This window comes from Apis dorsata, unplaced genomic scaffold (genome assembly GCF_000469605.1).
Source record: "Apis dorsata unplaced genomic scaffold, Apis dorsata 1.3 scaffold_309, whole genome shotgun sequence".
Taxonomy (NCBI): Eukaryota; Metazoa; Arthropoda; class Insecta; order Hymenoptera; family Apidae; genus Apis; species Apis dorsata.
Genome location: NW_006263581.1, coordinates 11,826 through 18,902, shown reverse-complemented (window position 1 = coordinate 18,902; position 7,077 = coordinate 11,826).

The window sequence follows — 7,077 nt, the reverse complement described above, 5'->3', positions numbered from 1 at the left end:
AGTTCTTTTTTTTTTTTATCGCCGAGGCGGAAGCGGTGGTGGCCGCGATCGCAACGAGACGAGACGCGTGGGTGGCGCATTAACACAGCGAAACGAGCGCAAGTGCAAGTGGCGGCGCGTACTCGTGTACTCGCCACTTTTCACCGAGACGTGGCAGCGATCGGTTATGCCGGCGACCGACCTTGCGACGTTTCCAACTGCATTCCATCGTGACGAAACATCGTTCACCGTTATTCGATGAAATATCGATCCGAGGCAACCGAGCCGAGGAAACACTATCGCGCCCAACCGATACCGCTCTCCTTTGGAACGCCCTGTAGAGGAGCTCATCGATTTTATACATGGATCGGCCCAAGGTTACGATATGGAGGACCTCTTTCGAGGGGAAAAATCGTCGAAAATTATCGAAAACTGTAAACTATAATTTAGAAAAGAATTCTCATCGAGGATGAACTCGACGAGACGAATATCGAGGTTCTCGAAGATAAATTTAAGCACTAGAAATTTTTTAATTTTTATCCGTCATTTCGACGAAGAGATTCCTCCTATATACACGAGTCGAGTCGAATCTCTCAAGTGCTGATTAAATCAATAACTCCGCTAAACTCTGAGAACTTTCTCACTTGCCCGCGGAGCCAATTAAGTTCATCGTCGCGATCTAATAATAAACCGACTTAACTGTATTCCGCCTCTATTACCGAGCAACTGTGACTAAATAATACATCGAAGAAAGGAAAAAGAAGGAGAGAAAAAAAACCAAGAACGTTTAATTCCACGTAGATTAATTCTTCGTAGAATCGTTGGAATTGGAAAATAACGTTATTCAGAAACGATTCCTTCTTCTCGTTTTTATCTCGCTTCGATACGAGTTTGCGGTTTAGTGGAGGAGAGGGAGAAGGAGAGGCAGAAGAGAATTACCGATGCACCCTGATTGTGTCGGATGTTACCTCGGCTTGTAATGCCCATGAGGGTCTCCTAATACGCCGCAGATAACTCATTGCGCGAGGCGTTCTATCGCGAGGAGGAAACCGCGATTCAGCGCGTCGAGAGATTGGGTAAGTGTTCGTTAATCGTGCCACGTGTATCCATTTGCGGCCATTCGAGTGCGAACTACAACGTGTTTAGTTTGCCTTGCACTTAACAGCGCCGGCGGGATACAATTGGAATACAGGTCCTGGTTCCTGCCACTTCCCGGACAAAGGGAATTAATTCCCAATAAACGTTGCCACTATCTTCCAATCGTCTTGTTAATTCCGTTGCTGTCTCGTATCGCGAATTATTTTTCAATTTTTCTTGCCAATATTTTAACCGTTTTGTTTGAAATTTATCTTAAAGGATAGTTCTTTGACTGTTATTTATCTCAAACAGGTTTGTTCAATTTAATTATATTGAATTATAGCTCTCAAATTTTTCTTGCAATTTATATTTGTTTTTAATTTAGAAACAAGACAATTTAAATAAATAAAGGAAGAAGGAAATACATATGAAAATCCGTTTTTTAGATTTTGCGATTTTCAAGAACACGATATCGTTTGAAACAATTTCCAGGATGCAGAAAATTGGTTTTCTTTCGTATTTTCTTTCACGAAAAAGAATTGCTCTTCCTTTTCTTCCTCCAGGTATTTTTCGGTTCGAACGAACTGTACAATCTTTGCGTTTTTCTTCTGGATGTAAAGTCCATCTTTTCCATTTAAATGATTTTCCTCACTCGTTTCCTCAAATCTTTCCAATTTCACGTTTTAGAATCAATAAGTCAACAAATATTATCATCATGTGTCATCGTATAATCGTTCCAGATTAGTGGGTCTGGTATTATCTTTGCATTTTGTAGTAATTGCTAAAATTGTCATCAATTTTATACCAAAAGGTTGGAAAGAAATATTCTCCTTCCCTAGAAAACGTCGAATTACCATGAAAAATCTATCCAAGGAAATCTTCCAATGACAAATGCAAACGCGATGCCATCGGTTCAGAAATCCTTGGCGCCATCATTTATATTTTCAAGCATTTCGTTCCCTTTGCGAAATCGCGGCCTTCTTCATAAATCGCGCGCGATTCTTAAAATTCGTAAAAAAAACAAGAGAAAGAAGACAAAACGGTCACAGCAGTTACAGTTTGCCTGGTAAATCTTAAGTGATTCTTAATTCCATTCCCTCGAAACGAATGCACGCGTTTTCCCCCCTTCCACGTTTATTTTTCTCTTCTCCCCCTTTTTCGTTCTCTCTCTCTCTCTCTCTCTCCAGTTTTCTCCGGTTCGAGGGGTGGCGGCGAATGTCTTGTCCCCTGACATGACGGAGTTTCATGGACTTTCAGGACGGTTTTCCACGAAAGAGGGTAAATTCTGCGAGATAGTTCTCGCAAGGGGGACGAAGGAAATCAATAGCGTTGCTAGGGCTGGCCCGAGAGTATGGGACGATGATGCTTTTAAAGCCCAAGCATCCGGAGGTCCCCCCCTCTCTTTGTGCACGCGGGACGCTCTTAACACACGATCCTCTCTCCTTTCCAAATATATTCCATTTAGGAAATGTAACTCCATAAAATCGGTATATTAATCAACTCGCGTTGGATTTTCGCGTTACGCCGGGGATTTACGCGGCAAGGGAGCAATCTTTTCGCCCTCTCTCTCTTTCTCTCTCTCTCTTTCCTTTTTCCACCAGGTCCAGGGATCCTATGAAATTTTTTTAAATCGGATATACGGTGGAAATTTATGCATACGGCGAATCTTGGTTTCCGTGGATAGAATGCTCGAGATTAATGGAAATTACGTACGAAATCGTGGATTTCGCGTGGAAAATTAAGGCTTCGAATAGGTTTTCGAATGGGTTCGTTCTCAGTGGAGGATTGCACTTACAACTTTTTTTATTTAAAAAAAAAAATCGCTCGAAACGGCGAGAAGAGAAATGAACGAACGATCCGCAACCTAATATTTAACGGAGCAGCGATATTTTCATACTCTGGGTTGGATGAAACGATCGAGATTGGATGAAAATTACGTACGAAATCGTGGAAAATTAATGTTCGAATATGTCGTGAAGATTAGAGGATCACACTTACGATTTAAAAAAATCGTTTGGAAAGAGAAATGAACGAACGTATATATCCAATTCTACGATATTTAACGAAGCAGCGGTATTTTTCTCGACGAATATAATAACGAAAAGAGGAAATGGAGATAACAGGTTACAAGAAAAATCCAAAAAAAGAATTTCAGACGAGTCGAAAGCCCTTCGATCGATTTTCCACGTTTGATTAGCCAAAACCGAAAGAAACGAACCCCTTCTCGACGGGGGTTTCCACCAACGATTTATGGTAATTAGCCGCGCGCAATTCCATAATTATCACATGGTAATTGGAAAATCGTTCCCCGTCGAGTTTTTTTTCTTTCCTCCCCCTATGCACCTACCCACCCACCCCTCGATGACATCCCTCATTTTTGAAGTGTCACCAGCCAAAACAACACCCTCGAAATGAAAAACGACTTTAATCTCAAGCCGAGCCGTCGATTTAAGGGGTGGCTCGTGTGTCATGTGCGAGGGACGGAACGAACGAAAGGGTGGGAGGGAGAGTGGAAGCGTGCACAATAAAACTACGAGATTTTTCGATAATTTACGATCCGTCGGAAAATAACTCCACGTCTATTCCGTCCCTCTGCCCTTTTAAAAATTTAACAGGAAATATTCGGTCCCGATATAACTTGCGCGCGCCACTAGCGTTGTTCGTCAATTCCAGAGACACGGAATCGATAGATTGTTAACTTGGATTAAGAAACTTGGGTTGAGTTTCAATTTTGAAATATTTTTTCCTTCCATATTTTCGCATACTTATCGCAAAATTGGAATCTCTGCATTGTTGCGCCAACAATAATATATACTGTATTAGTTAGTATATTTTAAAATTTGGCTGTAATCTCTGCAAGTGCTTCTTTATTAAAATTCCCGTGTGCCAGATATCGTTGAAAAACAGGTTTCATATCCGAGCAAGCAATTTCTACGAAACATCAAAATCTTGAGAAAAATTACAAAACAGATATGAAACAAGCGTCATCGAATCTAAATTGTAGTTGTACAGAGTTGTCCTATACAGGATCAAACGATCACATTGCACTATGCAGTATGTTCTATGAGTAAAAAATAAGAAAAGAATGTTTTATAAATATAGAGATCTTCAAACATATTTTATTATTATTATTGAAAATAAATTTTCCATTTCCATTTCCAAATTGTCGTCACTCTTTCAATTTCTTCTACTAGTTTGAACGATACATTTCATATTTTTTATTGTGTAACTTTTTTAAACCCATGTTCTTCATACTCCTTTCTTATTTTCACTTATAGAACTGCAGCCACATTTAATTGTCGAATCTTACTAATCTTATTGAATTTATCACTCTTCCAATTCCTTCCACTATCTTAAACGATACATTTCATATTTTTATTGTGTAACTTTTTTAAAGAACCCATATTCATACTTCTTTCTTATTTTCACTCTTCCAATTCCTTCTAATTTGAACGATATATTTCATATTTTTATTATGCAACTTTTTTAAACCCATGTTCTTCATACTCCTTTCTTATTTTCACTCATAGAACTGCAGCCACATTTAATTGTCGAATCTTACTAATCTTATTGAATTTATCACTCTTCCAATTCCTTCCACTATTTTGAACGATACATTTCATATTTTTTAGTGTGTAACTTTTTTAAACCCATGTTCTTCATACTCCTTTCTTATTTTCACTCATAGAACTGCAGCCACATTTAATTGTCGAATCTTACTAATCTTATTGAATTTATCACTCTTCCAATTCCTTCCACTATTTTGAACGATACATTTCATATTTTTATTGTGTATAACTTTTTTAAAGAACCCATATTCATACTTCTTTCTTATTTTCACTCGTAGAGCGCACTGCGGCCACGTTTGATCGTTCGATCCAAGCATACCACGTATAGGATAACAATTGAAACGAAAAAGAGAAAGAAGGAAATTCGCATCCGCGTCCCTGTTCCACACGATTATTAGACCAATCGAGATCGAAATGCCCCCGAAAATCTCGTTTCGAACATCTGCGTCGTCGTCATCGGCAACGACGATTCCAGGGAAACGTGTGCTCGATCGACGATCGGTTGGCCACGTGCGTCACCCGGGTTCGAAGATTCACTCACGGTGAATCGCGACGTTCGATCCTATTTGGCCCCGGCAGCTGTCTCATCGCCTCGTTGATCCCGATTAATCTGCGAACGGGACCGGGATCACAAAGGACGGCAGAAGCCCCCAGAGAAGCGGGGGTGGTGCGTTGTGCGGGACATGTGCGGATAAGATGACGTCAGGACGGTGTATTCATTTCGCGAGGGAGGAGGGGGAGGAGAGAGGGGGATGACACGAGGCCTTCGGGGCCGTGGGGATGTGGGAACGTGTTCGAGGAGACGGTCGATACGTTGGCAGTGATCGATGAATCGTTTGTGAATCACGAGATTCTGATAATAAGGGTATATATAGCTGCCCTCTTGTTTCTTTTTCTCTTTCTCTTCTTTTTTTGTTTCCATCGTTTTGATATAGCGAAATCATTATTAATCGTAATATTCCAGAATTTCCTTGTTTCGATGCAATAGATGCTAAAATTATAGAATCATAATAAGATGCTTCATCATGAGCTTTTAATAATCAACCATGAAATATGTATAAAGGAATTTTTACTGAAAATGATATTAAGTAAATGAATAATAATATGAATCTAAATTTATTAAATTTTTATTAATAAAAATATTAATCTACATTCAATAAAGAAAAAACTATCGTATAAAACATTAAATAAAATACTGATAATCATCAATAATAATCCTAATTCATAAAGTTAATATAATTAATCCATATATAATAATAATTAATCTAAAATTACAAAAAAGCTTAATTCATTCAATTCAATTATAATTAAATAAATTTATAAATATAATTCACTATCAAATTGTACTTTATCATTTATAATTATGCAAGATATTCGTTTTTAATAGAATTACTTTTTTACGTTCGTCCATGTTTCTCGAAAAATATCTTTACAAAAGCGCATCGATGCGAAATTCCTCCTCAAACTCGAAAGAAAAAAGAAAAAAAAGAATTCAACTAAAGACATTTTAAAAGAAGCGTCCGGAGAGACAAATTTGCAAAGACATTACGAAGATGAAAAGAATTTGAAAGAACAAATCCCGCCGATTTTCTACAAAACTTTTCGAACCAGAAGTCTGAAGAAGTTGATTATAACGTACCCATTAAGATCTTCCTCGAATTAACTGAACCTTCTAGATAAATCACCCGTGTCTCCTAGAGATTAACATTTTACTTTTCTCCCCGCTCCGTCGTTGGAATTAGCTTTCGCTACCCCGTTTAACCGACCCTCGAGCACTGTTCGTTCCTGTATCGTTTCGCGCGTATCATCCTTCTCCACCGACAAATCCGAATCGATAACGGAAGGGAGACGAAGCACGGCGAGCAAGGCGAAACAAAATATTGGCGGTGGGACGATAAATCAGCCGGTGGCCGACGCGAGAGCTCTCGTCGCTCTTGATTTCCCATAGAGCTTCTTCTTTATTATGGGTAAGATTGTAAAATGGCGGGCAAATTGGCGGGGTCCCCTCCCCCGGGTAATTCCCTCGTAAACGTCGAAATGAAATGGTTACACCCTGGTCGAGCGTCTAAGCTCCAGACCTGGATAAATACACCTAATTTCAAACGTTCTCCGTTCGGGATGACGATCCTCGTTCCTCCTCCGTTATTTACGAGAGACTGGAATATGGTAAGACGTTGAAAAGTAAACCGGTGGAAAAAGTTTTTTTTCTTTTTTTCTCCTCTGAACGATCTCGAGCAAAGTATTCGTCGTAGATATGGATATGAAAGAGAAGTGAGAGAAGAAGTGGAAAAACACGTCGAGAATGAGACGTGTCGGTCGGTGAAATAAGAACGATGCGAAACTTTCTCCATGTATCCACGTGTAGTCCGTTTTTCCTCGTTTAAAACTAACTTTTCGCATCGCTTGTCGAATCGCATATGTATATGGCAATCAAGCCTGAATATCTCTTCAT